Genomic DNA, 20,054 nt, shown 5'->3' on the forward strand with positions numbered 1-20,054 from the left:
TTAAGTGGAAAGTGGCTAAAGGGACTAAAGCAGAGCTGAAAACCTAGCCTCAGATTTTCTTATTTTTATTTTAGGGCAAAGCCTCAATGTGAAAATACTCAGCCAAAATTGGATGGAAGGTTATAAGACCATCAGTAAATTTATGGGGCTTTCAATCAAGAAATGGATGTACAAAGCTTTGCAATACTTAGAAAATAGCAGCTCACAGTTCTTACCTTTTCACAATTCAGGATGCTGGCATTATCTAGTGCTGTGGAGTCAGAAATGTATCTTGCAAAAGCTCTCATTTGTTCAGACATTTTTGTGAGTTGATAGATGATGCCAACAGAGGAAAATTTGTCACTTTTAATGGATTAGTGCTTAATTTACGTTGTTACCTGAAGACATATCGTCTGTGAGAAACACTACCAGCTGCAATATCTGGTATTAAATTGCAGTTTAGGCTTCCCCCCCACACACTAATGAGATGTGCTGTTTGCTTGGATACACTTTGCAAAAATAAATAAATTTTAAAGAAGTAGATCATTAAATCATTATATTGAAAAGGCCTTTAATTACATTTAGTGCTGGAAAGGAGATTATTGTGTAAATCGGGTAGTGAAGCTGCACAGCAACAACAACAACAAAAGAACCAAAAATAAAATATCTGCAAAAAATCTCCAGCGATGACTCTCTGTTCTGAGAAAACACCTTTTGAACACCCCATATTCACTGAGAAGCTGTATAACTTAATGATTAAGTTTGATCATTTATATCATCTTCATCTTTCTAAAGATATCCTTAAAGCATTTTTCTAAACAAATCCTGAAAGTACAAGTCTGCAGGTAAATGCACTAAATGATTTTTAGAGGCACAACTGCAGCAGTTGTTCAATTCTTCATTTTTTTTTATTTTAAAATTAATTCCTTCGGGATGGTCAGTTTCAAAGAACAGATTTTTTTTATTTTTATACAAGTTTGCTAAGTAGAGTTAATATAATGGTTGTAAAAGCACCAGAAGGTGCAATTCCTATATCTGTGCTCCAGTGGGACTATTTTTATGACAGTCTATGCTGTAAAAACAACATAGGAGTTTGAACAGAATGATAGGCAGGAAAGTTTACGTATTGTATATGCTAACATCACAGCTACCTATGGATAACATTTTTAACCAAATGCTATCAGAACAAAGATATATATTGAGAATATAAGGCAAAGACAGGCAAAAAGTACTAAACTTCCACTAATGTAAACTTATTTATATGGCAAATCCTTATAGCCAAATTCTACTTGTATGCAAAATAGCAATGGCTTCTTGCACATGATTTTTATTTATTTCTTTGTAAAAGTTAAGATCCTCTAAACATCCTTGTCAATATATCTAATGTTAATAAACTGGAAAAAAAAATCTTCAAAAGTTCTTCCTGAAAAACAGGGCACTGTTCCTTATGAAACATTGTCAGAGAGTATGAAATGTTAAAGGGTTGAATTGAGTCTTATGTAACCCAATATGAAACCTTTTTTTTTTGTGGTTTTTGGATGATGATACTATAGTCTTTAACTGCAGTTTGCAGAAGAAGAGGAGTGACAAGAACTGCACGTGCTAGTGTGCCACTTCTGTTTGCACAACGGGCTGTTGCAGGGCTGCGTGTTACATTGCGCTGCCCAGAATGATGCAAGCCTAGTGAGAGCTGGTTAATCAGACATATAATTCTCCCCTGGCCTCTGTGAAGCTATAAACATACTGATGTTCTCTGTTGTAGCAAGGTCCTTGTGAAAATTCAGCAAAGGTGCTGGGACCTTGACTCAGCTATTCACTTCCCGTCTCCTGTTGTTTGGGATGCTCCAGTCACCTGGTCTCCAGTTCCCAGTCCAGAAGGCAGCACTCTCCCACATGGCCAATCTCATAGCTACTCCATGTGAATATCCTGGACACCTGATGGCATCCTAAATGACACTTGGTGCCTGCATGTGGGCAGTTAAATTGAGCTAAGGGATGCACCACAGGGACTTTTTCACCCGTGTTCATGATGTTCTAAGCAGCAAAGCAGTTGTTTTCTAAAACTCTTATTTCAAGCAAAATGTATCCTAAAATGAAACAAAATCATCATCTTCCTATTCTCAAACCAAAATGTTATTCAATTTCCAGTGTTAGAAGTGCTATTGAGCTTTTGGAATCATGTATTTAGAAAAATGGCTATCCAAAAAAGGTTGCTGTGTCTGTGTATATATATATTTTTCTTTTTCACATGGTTGCATCATTATTTGGATAGGCAGGAATATACTGAGTTCTGTCTTTTCAAGCTACAGTTACATAGCATACCTGAAGAACACCAAATCTGTGGAGGTCTTCCTGATGAAAAATTTCAATTTGAAAAGATAGCTGCAGCAGAAGAGATTGAATGCTAAATATGAAGGGTTTATGAGGAAAAAAAAAGTCTTTTTCACTAACTAGAAAATGTTTTTAATGAAAAGAGAACAAAGAAGTATTAATTTTGCATGTGAAAAAAACCCTGGTAAGTAGAGTATTTTTAGCTCATAGTTAGATTCAGGGACAATTCTGAGTGGAAATGGGAATAAGAAAAAAAAGAAAAAATCATCATGCATCTGAGTGTTTACAATTAGTACTTATTCTGAACTCTTATATTGTTATTTATTAGTCTAGTATTGTAATTAAATGCTATTTATGTGGTCCAACTCTATTTGTATAACTACAGTAATTTATAGCATTTGAAAATAAAAGAACATGAGAACATAGAATCAAAGGATCCTCCAGTTTCATTAAGTCAAGATATAGCAGATAGTCACAAAATATTCTTCCACAGCTAAATCTGTTTTACCATCAGTTGTTTCACCCTTTTACTCTTCCATGACCCTGTGTATACCTTCCATTCCTGTGTTAACAGTGTTCTTAAATTTAAATAACTTCCTTCCTTGCTCCTGTTTTTGCTAAGCTAACCTTTCTCCCTAGGTAAGATGCTCTCCATTCTCCTGATCACTGTATTCATTAGCCCTACTCTTACAGTTAGATCAATTTTCAGCCTGTGCCTCAGTGAGAAGCGCTAGTGCCTTCTGCAATACCAGTAATGCATCTTGATTTCCACTGGAAATATTTCTGGTACATCTGAGGATTGCCTCTGTCTTTTTGTGAGTCATGTAAGATCAATCAATGCTTCAGCAAGGCCTTCCCCTTTGAACTTGCTCTTGCTATGCTACAGACTCACAAAGCCAAAGCAGGATCTTCATTACATTTACCATCACTTACCATCATTCTGGTGCTGGCCCGGACTCACCTGTGGAACCCAGATGATTTAGACCGGATCGAAATTTTAACTTCACCCAGAGGTTTTACGAGTAGTCTATTGCTACCACCATGCTACAAACCCTTACACTGCTCAAACACACCAACTGTTTGCGTTTGTTGTTTTAACACGTGGCAGGTTCTTGCTGCTTTCCTGCTGGTCTTTTTCTAAACTGCCCAGCTATCTCGTGTCTGGGATCACTAGACTGCTCGGATGGTATGCATGCTGCATCGTATGGCTGAGAAACCTGGGAGTTTTAAAACACTAGCAGGCTTAATAGGTGTCAGGTTCATAATTTAGAACACCCAAAAGAGAAAAACTCACAGATTTCTTGTGATTGAGACTTAGGCCACATGGATCCTTACAGTTGTACCAAATGTTCACACTGCATCTATTTAAAGTATAATATGCATAGCAAAACATATCCTTTACAGTTAAAATATATTTGACAAGTCAAAATTATTTGACATGTGATGAGGAAATTGATCTGCTTAGCACTTCAAACTATCTTGCATAKTGTTAATTATTTTGAGGTTAAACTGCTTCCAGTACCTGGGCTATTCTGTTTAGAGGTAACTTGGATCTGTATGAATAAGTTATAAATAGGCTGTATTTAGGATAGATAGAACCTTACTACTGGAAGGCTAACCAAGAAGCTGGATGGGCAAAGGAGGAAACACTAAGCAGAAACAAACGGAACTAGAGTGTACAGGGACTAGTCAAATCTATGAGAGACTTCAGCAGAACTGAGTTGCAATCCTTGACAAGAGACAAACCTTGTCACAGTGACTCATAAAATTATTAGTGCTGCCACAGTCTTCTGGCTGAAGTCTTGCAAATCTCATAATCACTGAGGCTTCGTGGTTAATTGCAGGTATCAGCTCTTTAAAAAATCCTRTCATGGTCATCACTGTTTAGCATCATGAAAGCCACTTAAATATGCCAATAATATCTCTGCTATATCTTTACTATTTTCAAGGTTATCCTCCTCATCCTGARGACACCATTACCTGGAAAGGTCCCAACTCAGTATGTTGAGASCGGGACCTGAGAGTACTCCAGTAGCATTTGGTAATACTGCTTTGAAGTCATCTTGGGGGCTATGTTCCAGTGTCAATACATCCCAGTGTAGATACGAACAGTGAAATGAGTTGCTGAACCAATGGTCTCATTCATCAAGACTTGAAAGGGCAGGCAACCTGACAGATGAAGCAAAATAGAGGAAGCAATAGTAAATAAAGGGAGAGAAATGGGGGAAAAGAATCTTGGTGTGCAGTTGGGAGGAATAAGGAGGGAAATTTAGTACAAGAGATATGGGTCAAATTCAGTCCCTCCACATTCATTACATTATTACTCACGTTAATATACTACATATACTATATAAAAGTGGCAATAATTTCACTAGAAGATCTTATCTTACTGTATTTGAATTAATTTTCCCTAAGTGGCAACCTGAGAGAGAAATTACGCAGGATTTTTGGAGGGAAGAGAGGGCAGAAAGAAAGGAGAGTCATATTTCTGTAGAACAAGAATTTTTTTCAGAAAGTTTAGGAATAGGAGGCTTTAACTTAAATTTTATATATATATTWTATATATATATATATTTTATATATATATATATTTTATATATATACTTCTATTGGATAAAAGAACTTCACTCGTAGGTCTTTTAAAAATACTGTATAGCTAAGGCAGTTTGCCTTTACAGAGATTGCCATAGGGTCAATGGATAGACAAAAGAAACACCGCCTTTCTGCCTGAAGGTTTTCACAATTCTCCTTCAACACACTTTACACTGATCAACTTAGAAGAAAAACTTAACACATATCAAAATAAAAGGTAAATAAAAAGGGTTTATATTCAAGGGTCTTGCTTTCTAGATGCCTTCAAGCCAAAGAGTATTTTTACTAATATAAGCCAGAAGGCATTCTTTTATCCTTAACTCAGGCTTTTTACAGTACTCATGGGTTTATGAGTTGGCACTATGAATTGTGAACACTACTGTAGCTATTTTTTACTGAAGGGATTACTAATATTAATATAATCCAGAGCCACGTGTTTACTTACCTTGCATAGGATGTGCTTTCACCTTGCTATCCTTAATGTCTGTAGAGCCAATTTACTTTGATATTTTCTCTGCATGCTATACATGCTTATTTTCAGAAGGAAAAATCTATGATTGATTCGTTTTCCTGTAGACAGGATTTTTCCACTTTTAAATTAGCCACAAAAGATGACAGATAATAACATGCTTTTCACCTCTCCTTTTCCTCTCTCCATATTTCAAAGAGAGATTACATCTTCTTTAAAGTCTCCAAGAAGCACTAGGAAAATGTGATATAGGACAACATAGGACAATGCTCTGAATTGTGTGAATGCTATTATTTATTTTCAGTTATTCTGTATGGATCTCTCTCCCTTTTTTTTTTTAAAAAAAAAAAAAAAAAAAAACAAAAAAACAATATCAGAAGCCTGGCTTACAGTCATCAATTATATCATCAATTTTATCACTACTGGGTAGTTGCTGGGAAATATCATTTGAAAAAGCTGGCAATTTAAAGTAAATATATCAGCCTTTGTTGTCATGGTGTTATCATTCTTTAAGACCACTGGTCTTAAGATTTTATAAGGCTCAGACTGGTTTCTGATGTTGCAGACATAATTTAATTTATTGCAGTTGCTTATATGAGCCACTAGAGCTGCTTTTAGAAAGAGATATAGATCTGTTCATTAATTTTACATTGTCTAAGARAAGAATTGTTTAATACATCATACAAGACTGAGGAAATTCCAGTCTATTGTAACTAAGGAGGATGTTAAATGACATACTTTAGAGGTAAATATTTTAAGCTAGGTCTTGGGTAACTAACATCAACGTATTCATGAAGTGTTGACTGAGGAGATTTTTGCTCTGATGATTAATTTTTTTAATATTTTTTTGAAATCACAGGACAAAGCAAAAAAGCCAGCATGTGTGCTAACAGTGTGTCACAAATCAGCAATGGCAAGGAGAGGTGACTTCAGGAACTATTTGGCGAGGAATAAAGAGAAAGGAAGAAAATGAATGCTGGTCAGTAGGGAAAGCAGCTTTTATGGAAAATCAGTCCTATTCTCAGAAATGTTAGCGCATTCTTGGATAAAGCCTGGTGGATACAGCTAGCGCCATTCAATCCTGTGTCACMAGCACAACTGTAGTACCTTCAAGAGGCATGCACATAAATGCAAGGGCAAAGAAGATGGGAGGAAAAACAGATATGCAAACAAGAGGCTAAAGAAGTYCACAGTCATTTGTAAGTTAGACCTTCATAATGTGTATAATAGTCATGAAGCAGTATTTTGGTTAGCAAGTTATTCCATGAGCACCAGAACCGTGAAAGACTTGGGTTTGATGTCATCTGTGGATTCTCTGAAGCCTGATAAAAGGCACACACTTTTTACCTTTCCTCACATTAAAAGGCATARAAAACATTTTGCTTGTATCTAGTTGTCTACTTACCTAGAACTTGGGGGAACATATTCAAGACTGCCTTCCTGTTAGAGCTGGGTGAAAGTTGATGCAGTTTCAGAAGTCATAGGGACTAGGCAGTTACTGTGAGATAGAATAATTGAAGATTACTTTCTTAAGGAACAAGGTTAGGAGAGAGAAAGAAAGAGAACAGAATACACAGTAGACAATACCAATGGAACATATATTAAAGGGTTAAGARCTAATTGACAAATGTCACAAGCCGTTGCCAATGGACATAGTGACTGGAAGGAAGTGCTTTTAGTAAATTCTGCACGGCTCTATACAAAACCTTATCTCATTTAACTTTTTCATCAAYGTAGTGGATGTAAATTTAAAATAAGTGCTGTACAATCCTGTGAATGGAGAAAGCATTGGCAGAACTGTAAACAACAAGGGAGGCACAGTCACTGAGCGCAATCTGTATCATTTGACTAGCTGTGCACATTCCTATAAAATGTGTTTTAATACAGTTACAGCAAAGAATGCAGGCCATATCAACAGGATGAAGAACTATATTCTGGAAAATAATAACTCTGAAAAGGGGTTATTATGAGCAGCATAACGCAGTGGTAAAATGGGTAAATGTAATCTCAGGATTTATAAACTCAAGCACATTAAAGTGTTCTACAAAATGTGAGGACAAAGAATACCAGAAAACAATTGCTGTAAATTGGAAGAGAACTAGATAAAGTCAAAGCAGAAATTAGGGGTATATTTTTAATAGCGAGGATGATTAGACATTGGAGTAAAGCAGCTGAGTTTTATGCTGGAAAAACCTTCATAGCTTCAGGGAGATCTTTGTCTTGGATTAAGCCAGAATTCAATTAAAATTAATTATTAGATAGAATTGGTAATAAGTGCCTCTTGCAATGGCTGCMTGTCTGTATGAACTGTAAAGTTGATCCTATGCTTGCTGCAGTTAGTTTCAAGTTGCTTATGCGATTTGCTGAATAGGAGTCTTGTTCTCTTTGCTTCCTACAGCAAAAGAAGACACTGACATGATGAATGTAAAGTCAGAGCTCCAGTCTTTAATAAACAAGGAGCTCAAGGAAGGAGTTTCAGAAAGGATGCCAGAGAATAATGGGATCCTTAATGCACTTAGTAATGTTGAGAGCCATCTAAAGGAGAGAATTGCTGCAACAGTCTGTGAAAGAAACTGCAGTCAGGATGTGTAAAAAAAATATCTTACTTTTCTGACACCTCAAGGTGACTTAAGAATTAAGAGAGTGACATAAGGAATCATTTCTGTAGACAAAAAATAAAATATTTTCTTGAATTCCAGAGAATACAAAGAAAATGACATCATGTGTTTGAGAAAGGCTCTTATTTTCCAAATAAAATAAAAACCTGTATCTGTACAACTCTGAATAAAATATCTTTTCACACACACTCAAAAAAGTTAATGAAAAGTAAACAAGCCTTGATGTAAGCAGAAGCTGAAAAGAGAACAGCTTTGTTTTATTCTTTCTTTTTTTTTCCCCTTAGAAGTGGTTAGAATCTTTGCTGATCACAATTATGCATCTGAAATTCCCCAAAAGAAGAGATATTTTGGACCAACATGCCAGAAATGTAAATGGAAAAGGGGTTACTATATAGATCCTTGCAAATATTTGTGCACTTGAGCACATATTTCACTTTCATGGCTTGTGTTGCATCACAAACCTAATTAAGTTTCTCAGAGTGTCAGTAGTATAATGAGAGCAAAAGAAAATGGCAACAGAAAGTGACTGCAAAACATTTTGCATCTGGTGCTGACCATACCTGGCAAAGCATAGGATCTGATCATTGCTAGCCACTGACACCAGTGGTTGTCATAAGCAATCTATCAATTCCCCATGGATAAACACCACTTGGCATTTAAAAGTAGGGACACAACAACGACACTTGGGTCACAGGGGAGACCAATTCTCTTCGTTTTAATGAGGAAGCACTTATTAGATCCTGAAAAAAAAGTTTTTGCATTTTAGATATCAAAAATATGGCCACYAAAGGTCTGATCCATATTTTAGTCTTTTTGAATAAGAATTGTTTTCTGTCTTAAATATTGTCTGAAGATTACACCTATACCAACAATCAGAGGAATCAGATCCCTAAAAAATTACTGTATCAGAAAGGGGGACAAGTGGAGGTTTCCTAGACTGCTTAGAAACAAACTGCATGCATAGTTACAATTTGTCAAAGGTTGTTTAAAAAAAGTCAGCTTGTGGCACATTCATTGGAACTCTTTTGTACATTGTTCACAATCAGCTAAATAATAAATGTTGAGTAACTAGAAAAGATGGGAGATAAAAAAAAAGTGTTAGTTTGTAGAAAATTGTTATTGGTAATACGCTAACAATRTACTCTACAAAAGTACATCAAACTACTCTCCAAAAACCAAAACTCTCTCTTTTAAATATTYTCCTTTTCATGGAATATATCCTTTTTCTCTGCCTTAATAAGAAAATTCTCCTTTTTTTCCCTCAAGAAAATACTATCCTCACAGATAAAAATCAAAATACTTAAAACATTCCTTATGACTTTTTTTTTCCCTGAATCCTTTTGTTTTCTTTCTTTTTGTTAATGAAGAAGGAGCRGATAAAAAGAATGCCTATTAATAGATTAGTTTCCAAGGCCTACCAAGGTGAATATTTATCCTTTTTTTCTGTATTGCCTGCCCCGCATCTGCCTGTGTGTTCTTCTCTCTGGTCATAAAGGTAGAAGAACATCAAGCCATTAAGAACTTAATAATAAGGTTAAATATGCATAGAGGGAGTATAACAGCTGTAGCACACATTTTATTTCGTTACTCACATCTAAAATTTAGATCATACTCAGAGAAGCCTTGCATTCCCTTTTTGACTATACCTTCTTGTTTCATGAAATTAGTTATTTAGATACTCATATTTCATCTTTCTTTTTTTAAGAACCACCTGTGCCTCTCCTCTTCTTCACAGGCTATTGCTGAACTTTCAGGATTTAGACATGAGCCAGTCTAACAAACAGAACAAAATACCCACAGAAGGAATCAATGGATGATAATACTATAACATTAAGCAATGTTTCAGTGAAGATGAGAAGGAAGTAGGGAGTTTTTTTGATATTTCAATTAAGATATTAACAAGATTCTAGGATGATTTACTAAATTCTCCATCCACAATAAAAGATTTATCAGTGAAAATACAGTGCAAGCTATTTTTTTTCTCAAAACCTAACACTACTTCTCAATGCTAATGCATTAACCTCGATACTTCCTCCCACTTTTTACCACTAGCCCCACCTAGTAATAGGTCRCAAAAACGTCAACAAAATTTAACAACAAGTGAGCTGAACAAATAATAAAATCTTTTGAAAATGAAGAACATGACAATAAAGAATTATCTTTCAAACTTAATAAAATCATGTATATCTCAGAACATGAGGAGGACTGGGGAATTCAAGGAGATGCCTTCAGTCTGTCTCATGGAGACTTGGTACAGTATGCTGCTTATTAAAGACTTATTAAAGACTGCTTATTAAAGACTCAGAAACTTTCTTAGCAAGGTTGTCCTGCCCACTTCTATGTGACAGAGATTATTTGCTTTTGATGAACAAGCTCCTATCAGTTCACGAATTAGCAAATATAATAGTCTTAAATAAGGAACATCCATATTTGACCGTGTTTTCAGAARGAATTTAAGGTTTGCAAATACCCAGCTTCAGGTATTTTAAGTATACTGCACTTTTCAGTGTGAATTGCTAAGTGTGTTCTGAACATTAATATTCTTGAATGCATCATGTGTTCAATACATAAAATTAAGCAGTCTAGATCTCTCTGAGTAACCTTTCTGATCTCTCTGATTATAGGAGCTTGAGAATCCTACTTCAGAAGCTCTGGTACTTCACAGTCTAACAACTATTTGAAAAAGATAATTGCATGTTAACAGTCATATCAGACCAATTAATAAATACATCTGAAAAGAAAGATAAAAAGCAAAGGTAACCACAGAAGAGCAGAAAAAGAAAAGGGAGATCTAATCATGTTGGAGGTCTGTACAACCTGWCTGCATGGGTCTCTGGGTTATGGACAAGCACAATGAACATCCTTAGATGCAGTCTCAGTTTCACCTTAAAATGTCAGGTGAATCCTAAAGCATCAATATAAAGCTTTTAYGACGCAAGAGATTTTTTTGTCTTCAGTTTCTTTTTTTTCAAAATCTGACTAATCCAAATGGTTTGTTTCTCTCAGGACCTCAAAATAATCATGAGGAGAAAATCACTGCAGCTCTGCATTCTGAGGGAAGAATTTTATCAGTCCACATGCTGCATAACATCTTCTACTAAGCTCATCTGCTTGGGCATTAAACCAAGGAAAGAGGATATTTGACTATGTCAATAGAAATGAGTTTAATTTGAGCTATCTTTCCCTGCAATCCCTTGACTGTCCTTAGGTGAATTGCAATAAGAGATGATAGGGCAATTATACTCTGCTGTTTTACCAGATGTCTCCATTTCTCTGAAATACTATTTTGCTCAGTTCTATAACCTCTGGCTCTCTAAACACACAAAAAAACGGACCAGTGTGACTAGTTACTTTTTCTTCATTATTGCAAGAACTATTCCCATGTCACACTTTATATTGGCTACCATACTTATTGCAGGAAACTGTTTACTATGTAATAATATTAACTTTATTCAAATGTAAAAGATCTTACAGTTGCTTTAAGTAGATTATTTGGTTCTAGTGAAAGATCCAATAAGCACAGCAGACTTATAAGAGTTCTCCTTTCCCCTTATTTGAAAGTAGATGATTTGCAGTAATTATTCTGCTTCTTCTAGTCCTGCTTAGGGAAGGTATTGCTGATGGAAGAGTAGTCTTTGTACAGAAGGCAGTGTCAGGGATGCTAACGTGACCTGGCCAATATTATTTTATCAATTTTACATAAATTCTTAAGTGATAAAAACAGTGGAAACACTTTTCCTAATATGGCTCAGAGAATAGAACCTTTTATTCATGAGTTAGAATCAGTCAACACTGAAATGAAGTGATATCAGTGTAAAACAGTAAAATTGTCAGGAAAAATATTCTGAGTGTTCTTAACATGTGGAATTCGGATTTAAGTAAAGAAGCTTTGAAGTAACCAAGAAAGAGGGAGAAGAAAGGAAGGGAATGGTCCTAAAATGCATTCCTGTTCCTTTCTCCTAAATCAGTGACATTTTCATAAGCTGATTGTATGTCACTGTATGYTAATAGCACTTGTCTACCTACCATGACATTTCAGAGCACGCAGTAAGGGAGGAGCAGGACAGAGCACCTTCCTTTTTATTCCTTCTCTTTCTTCTACTAAGCGAGCCCTGGCATTGTACTGACAGCTGCTTGCAGAGATGAGACAGTATTTCCTGCCCTTCGAGCAATAGCTTTGTTTGTTTGTTTGTTTGTTTTTAACTCCACTTTCAGGCCTGAAGGTGGAAGCCTGGACAAGCTGCTTTGGTAATTACAAAATGTTTGTCCCTCACAGGACATTTAAGATGCCCTTCAGCATGGCTCTCCACAGGAGCTTAGCAGAGCTCTTTAAAACAAGTTATTGCTTAAATAGGGAAGTGTTTCAGTGGTCTCAGAAAGGCCTAAAAAACCCTACTGTGGCAAACCAAAGCAGCTRTGCTGGGGGAAGGGGTTCAAATGTGGTCAAGGTCTTTAATATTGCAARCCTAAAAATCCTTTCCATGAAGGAGTGAAAACAGCGAGCAGACATCCAGTACCTCTGGATTAGGCATCCATCGACTCTTGCACAGAGTTGTGGATGAAACAAATAAATACATTTTATCTTCTTCACTCAGGAAATAGAAGTCACTCCCCTGCATCTCTCTTCTCACAGCATTTCTCAGCAGTGGGGTTTGTTCAAACATGTAACAAGCAAGCTGCACATTTATAAGTCTATAAACATAAGAAAGAGCAAGGAAAAAAGCATTTCTGTACTCACCTACCTCTAATCTTTCAGTCTCAATCCTGTTTGAAAAACGGACAGACTCTCCCTAGCAAAACACAATGCRTGGAAATTACTGCTGTTATTAATACTCCCTGCATGCGTGTTTGGATACAAATTACCTACAACTGGCACGAAAATGCACAGGAATCTTACCTGGGGAGAAAGAACATAGCTTTCACATTTCATTGCAGCCTTGAGACTTCTACATTAAGTACAACATGTGGGGATCTCAGGTGGAAAATGAAATTGGCATTTTAATCATAAGTTGGTGTTACTCCATAATAYGGATATCAATTTATTTGCGTTTAATACTGATATTGTACAACCTTGAAAAAGTGTCAAGTGAGCCTTCACCTCCAGAGGTTACATTCTGAATAAATTGATGGCTGAAAAAGAGTAAATGGAATTTCACTGCTGAAAAAAATAAGTGTCTAGCTCAKGTACCAAAGTTGCACTCATCTACAGCCAAAGTTTTTCAAACGTAAGTATCTTGGACAGCAGAAAAAGCTGTTAGCAGGTCTCACTSTCCCTTGCTGTGCAGAAAAGAATATGTAGGATCTTTGAAGTATGTTTTATTAATTTCCATAAACAAAGTGAAAGGCAGTCTGGGACAATAGCTCTCCCTGAGAGGTATTTATGTGCACAAGAGATATTGCTAAATCATCAAAGTGAGGGGTGACTTATATCTGCAGCTTTAAACCTTGGCATTTAGYGGAACTGAACAAACAGCACAGGCACCTCAAGTATATGGGATTTATTGTTTTCATCTACTTATGTGCCTATTTTATGTGAGTCCCTTATTAAAATATTACTGCAAACACACAAAGCCTCAGTCCAAATTCTTGGGACTTCATCTTAGGTTTCTATTATTTATTATTGAAGTGCTGCATTTGATAGATCAAGATGACTTTCCATCTACAGATGCCTTTTCTCTAAAATTTTCACATTATAATCTGTATACTTTTTATTTAGTGAAGCACTTACTTCATGTCCCAGAAAAGGAATGATACACAGAAATGAAAGCCATCATTTTTATTTCAAAGCAAAGTCCTATATTGCAAACACACGCAAACACATCAGGATGACCTGTTGCTTGCATCTGCAATGCTGATCTGCAATATATTTTCCCAATTAAAATTCTGAATATCAAATGTGTCATCATCTGAGAACATAAAAACATGTGGCTGTTCCAGCTYAGACCAAAGGTGCATTTGGTCCCACAATCCAAGAGGGTCTTGTTCTGTTGTCTCCAGACAGGGCAGAGTGAGCAATGCCCACCAGCTCTTTGATCTTGTGATGAACTCTTTGGCTCTCCCTTTTTTCTAATTATTTTTTTAGAATATTAATCATATTTTCCTTTTGTTTTCTTGTTAATACATTTTTTTTTTTCATTTCCTGTGGTTCCTATCTTCCTTATAAGGACTTTCAGTTTCTTTGGGGGAAAGATACAGTAYTCAAGCTTGTCATTACCATGGTATTCAGCAGGGACAATGAATATCTGTGGAAGGATACAAGAAAGCAAACAGATAGTGGTACTTTCGCAGAATATTTCTCAATCTCAGGGAGYCTTCAGCAGAGAAACTTCCTAAACCAGAGATGGTACCACTGTATTTATCTGAGTCTTGACTCTTGTCTTGACAAAGCTTGCTGTTTTGGTCTTGGACTTGTTGTAGACTTCGTGTTTCCAGTCATTAGAAACAGTCTTTTTATGTTAATGTTGTGCTTTGCTCCAGCTATTGAATATCAGCAGCAACTGAATATAGCTGAATATAGCTTGGGTGTCCCTGAATAGAATTGCAGTCTGGAATTCCTGGAAATAGGGTATGAAAAGACAGAGAAACAATTAAAGATGGTCACCAAAATGAGACCCAGCCTCAGAAGCATTGGTCACGATTTTGGTTCAGCTTATATTCTAATTTCATTTTTCAGTTCTAAACAGGAACTTCCAGAGTTTTGACAGAGAAAAGATAATCTAAAGGTAATCACCGTTCTTTCTATTGGTGTATTACACCAATACAACGGGACTATCTAGAAGCTCTCTGCTAAAATCTTTTTTTTTCTCTATAATTCAGCGATAGAAAGAGCAAATGCCACTGGACTTACTTCAGAAAGAAAATGTACATGATTTGTTAATTAAACTTTGAAACATGGAGCTTATGCTTAAAGGAAACTCACTTAAATTCAGGAAATTGCATTACTATTACTTCCTGCATTTAAGTAAATACTTTATTCCTTAGCTTTAAAAAGAAGTAGAAATATCACTGGGGCTTGTATTTTGTACTGTACCTTTAAAAGATACAAGGTCTTTCTTTTTGCTGCAAGACTGATGGCTCTTATAGCTTCCGTTGCAATATAATGCAAATATTGATTGCATTTTTCTCTTCATGAGGAATAAAGTCATTTTTTTTCCTTGATGAATATAAGAAGTGGAGGAAATACTGTCAGAAATTGCTTGATTGCATTCGTGCTGATAAAAACACCTATACAAATGGGATACATGGGTCCTAGTATAATACATGGGATCAGTCTCATTGAGCTTTAAATATCTACCCTGTTGTTTGCCTTTGGGCTAGTTACCCTGGACATTCTTTACTGTTAATCATGAGAAATAGACATACCTTGGCCACTTACAGATACCTACATTAGGCTGAGATGCATCAGGCTACAGAGGGATTACAAATCTCCAAACACTGCTGCAGAGGAAGGAATTAACAGTCAACTCTATTAAGAGATAACAGGCCATCAGGGTTTCAGTGACCATCAGCTTCCCTTCTTTGAAAGGATACAGGGAAAAACAAACAAACAAACAAAACAGAATGTGTAAGGATGGTTGGAGGAGAACATGTTTGTCATTCCCTTGGCATGACAGAATCAATCCTTTTATATATTACAATTCTATAGGAAAAAAATGGATCTTTTCCACTAAGAAACTATCAGTTCAGTTAAATAACAAAAAATRCATACACAAAACACTTGTGCGTACACACACACATCGCTCAAGCACATATTTCTGAAAAAGATGTGAAAAAGATCACAGTCTTTTTACTTTTTTAGATATAAATGCCAAACACCCACTATTCAAATTCCATTGGAATCATTTCAGCTCCTTGCTTTAGAATTGTGCTGACGCAAAAACACATACTCAGTTTACCAATTGGCTCTTAGTCTTTCCTGCATTGTGGATTAAATCCACTGAGATCATTTCACTCTTATGGAATAGGTTTGAAACACAGCTGTCTTTTTAATGTTCTTTTCATAGCTTATCTCATTTGCAACTCAGATTTCAAATCCAGAGTTTAGCTTGCCAGAAAGGTCTTTTCTAGTATGTCAGCTGTGGGAAACAATACGTATCCCTTATGGGGAACCACTTCTTAGTTCTTGATTCTTTCATCTTATACCTCAGACCACTTCACTGTGCAAAGTCCAATGCAGAACTCAGATTTTCTGAATTCTTTTGAGAAGTTATAATATTAAACCACTAAGACAAAATGTAATCTCCAAAGCAATAGCACTATGCATATAAAAATAAAAACACCTACAAGCAGTATGGGGATTACTCTTGAAAAATCTCATATTTTGTTTTGGTAGCTCTTTGAGCATATTTTCCCATGACAGTGACTCAGCTCCAGGTGTTTTTTAGAATTAAAAAAGTGTTTTTTTCCAAGCTTTGCAGATGCCTGAATTTTCATATTTTACACCACAAATTCAAAACTGTAAGTAGCCATCAGTACTCCTCAAAGCCAGAAAACAATCAAGTCACTGATCCTTGTTAATGCCTCCTTAAATTCTTTTTTTTAACATGAAATAAATAAACAAAAGGCTTGTAATGGCAAGAATTCGAGTCTCAGAGACAATAAGTGACCATCTATATCTACATTTTCAGCAAACAAAGCATTCTCCAGAAGGGCTTCTGATTTCAGACAGAGTACTCTGTTGGAATGCATGTTTTTTTAATCACTTTTTCAGGGTGAAAGTTCACAAGCCTTGACTCTGCTGTTCCTTGTTTATAATGTCTCCATTCAGTCACAAGAAGTTCATTTCTCATACGGTAGAGGTTTGCCATCTAAGTAGATGGAAGTCCTCTGTAAAGCTTTGAAAACAGCTATTGAGCTCGTCCCGTTGCATAGTCAGACCCACTTCCCGTTCCATCTTTGTAATTCTGGTTGCATCTGCTTTTAAATCCCAATGTCTACTCTGGTTCAGCGGTGCAGAGTGTCATCGGGAAGTGCTCTCTATTCATCACTGCAAATCAATAGCTGCAGTAAAAGTGTGTGGATTCCCTTTGCTCCTCTTTTTTTATAAAATATCCATTGCTCTACAGTCAAGGAAAATTAAGAAATAAAAACTGTGCTTTTGTAATCTTTCAGCAATGAAATGTACATCATTTCAAGACAGTATACTCAAAACTTAGTCTTATTCTGAGTTATGTACAAAACTCTTAGTGAAACACCCACCCGCTAGATACCCGTTCTGCAAATCCTGGCTGCAGCATCATAAGTTTCTGAGTTCCAAGACCAAATCATTAGGCAGAACATAGATCCCTTAAACAGGAGGGAGACAAAGCCCAAAATATACTGACGTACAAGTCTCTATTATAATCTGCAGGAGCTGTTTTTTTAGCGTTACGAGGAGACCTGAAGCAGCTGGAAAGGGTGCGATTTCCTTGAGACTGTCTCCTATCTGCCAATTCCTTTTTCTTTGCTTCTCTAAAATCCTTCCCTTACCACAATATTGTGTCACTTTTGAGATGCATTGGCCAATATCAGTTCTCTGTGCTCCACTCAACCACTGAGTAAGATTTTCTCTGAAAACCAAACAGCATCTGGTCTATTTTTCTTCATTTTCTAGTGACTCTAGTGCTGTTAGTGAAACAAAATTTATGAAAAGATTTTACAAATATAAATGTAATGTGTTACAGAAACTACATGCTGACCAGCAATCTGTAGAAAAAACCTATGGAAAATAGTATGTGGTTTAGAGGACCATTTTTTCTTTCTCTCATGAGGAAGTTACACACTAGTGCAAGTCCCCTTTTTTCTCCTTAACTTTTCAGGGTTATTTAGATATATTAAGGTTATTTAGGTATATTTGGATTTAGATATATCTGGGTTTATATTTAGATACATCAATGTTAAGGTCAGGGTTTAGATTAGGTTTATTTAAATATATCACRTATTGAATTGGGTTAGGGGAATGTAATCTAAGAATTCTTAAGGTCTATTCCAGACTGGGTTAATTTTTGGTGATTTTCTACTTAACTATGTAACGGGCATTGACACCCACTGCTTACTCCTATTTCTTGKCTGAATAACACTTTTTGTTCAATGTGGAGGAGAACTAAAAGTCATGGTTTGAATTTCCTTTAAGCAAAAGCAAAGTATTGCAGGCATATGCCACTGTGAAACTGCTTTCATCTACACCTGCTCTTTTATATTTTACAAAGACCCATGCATGGAGTCTGCAAAACAGAAATAACTGAATTTTCTAATCACAATGACTAGGTGAATCACAGGCACAAGCTGAGCTGAGCAGCAAAATAAATAAATAAATAAATAAATAAAATTAGCAACAGCATGACTTTGGCCTGGGGCAACACTCAGCTGATGAATCAGGACAGCTGGGACTTTATCCTCATTCTACATTCTGCTATGAAAACAAATTAGTTATGTCACTAGTATAATAGTCAGGACAACATACACCTTCTGGAGCACCTGCACTGCCATTTCTGTGTGGCTTTGCTCCTTTATGGTCTCACTATGTCGGGATGCATTCATCAGGAGACTGCATAAATATCAGAAAAAAAGAGTGGTGAAATAGCTATTATTTGCTCTATTACTGACATTCTGTCTGAGGCACTTGCATTTGCTCTTCATAGGATCTATAAAGGCATTTCAAAGGATCTGAATACCCACGTTTTGATTCATCAGCTCCCCTTCTGCTTTTCATGTCTTTCTTGCCATAGATTAACACTCTCCATCTCTTGGCTATAAATGCCACAAGATAGCTTTTTATAAACTAATCAATATTTAATCATTGTAATACTTTGGAGGTTAAGAGAACCTCAGACATGGAAATTATATTGCACTTTTCTGATACTGAAGAGATCTCAATTGATTCTGTAAGATTAATAAATCGTATGATTCTCATTATAAGAAAGAATCAAAAATATATGCAGGTTATGTGAATTACTTAACATTTTAGGATGAGTTGATAGCAAAGCAGAAAACTAAAGTCTCAGCAATCTGTCTTACGGGTTATTTTCGGTTAATTAGACCAATTCTGTCTCTGTTTTTATATCAAGGAATATAATCTCTGATAAAAAATATTATTGTGAGCCAGTTCCTCCTTCATAGCCCACATCCATCCTGCTCTGCTTTTTTCTCAATTTATTGTGACCCAGTTCACCATATTAATTAAGATGAAGACCTGTAAGCACTCAGAGAGGAAGTATGTTAAATCTGCTGTGCATAAACTAATCAAGTAATGGTGAGCAGCTGGTCAAATGACCAGAATTTGACTGAAGCTACTATCACTGAACGCCTACTGAAAGAGCATTATGAAGTCTTAAGAAGTAAAAATGAATTTCGTAGTAAGAAAAAAACTCACTGTCTGAAGAATGGAAAAAAATTTCACTCTGTGAAATTTATTCTCTTAAACATGATTATACAGATCAACCTCTTAGCTTAGAATTACTCCAAGCTAATGCCGTCCAGGTAGGCTAGCCAAGAGGAACTCATTCAGTTTTTCTATTCCTTGAATTTTTTTGAAGATCTTGATTTCAATGGAAATTGAGGAGCCTAAATAGAATTTTAGTCCATTCTTTGTGGATCTCAGCCTGAACCAATCACCAGGATAGATATTTTATTGACTTCCATGTGCTGCTTGGCTAAGGTTGCTTGAAGCATTTCTCAGATTAGATTTGCAGAGCAGAAAAAGCTATTTAACTATTCCACCAAACGAAACGTCATTCACTGCTAATCCGCAAATTCTGTATTACTAGGTAAGTTACTCCTCATATATTGCAGCCCATGATTTTGAACACATTGGGCATAGTTTTAGCATTAACTTCCTATTCTTTTTCTTTTCAGCTGATCAAAGACTAGTTTCATCCAGTCAGCCTCTTACAAAAGAGATAACAACATTTCTGTCTTCAGCGTTCTGTGGAAGTACATTTCATTTTCAAAGCTCTCCTGGCAACAAAAGTAAATGCTCATCAGATAAATTTGCAAGTTTATTTATATTTCTSCTTTTCTTCTTGCCATCAGTTCATGAATAAATGGAGAGAATATTTTCCAGGAAATTCTTAAAGGAACTGATTATT

The sequence above is a fragment of the Rhea americana genome, unplaced genomic scaffold, assembly GCF_003343005.1.
Source record: "Rhea americana isolate MKP2758 unplaced genomic scaffold, rheAme1 scaffold_29, whole genome shotgun sequence".
NCBI classification, from domain to species: Eukaryota; Metazoa; Chordata; class Aves; order Rheiformes; family Rheidae; genus Rhea; species Rhea americana.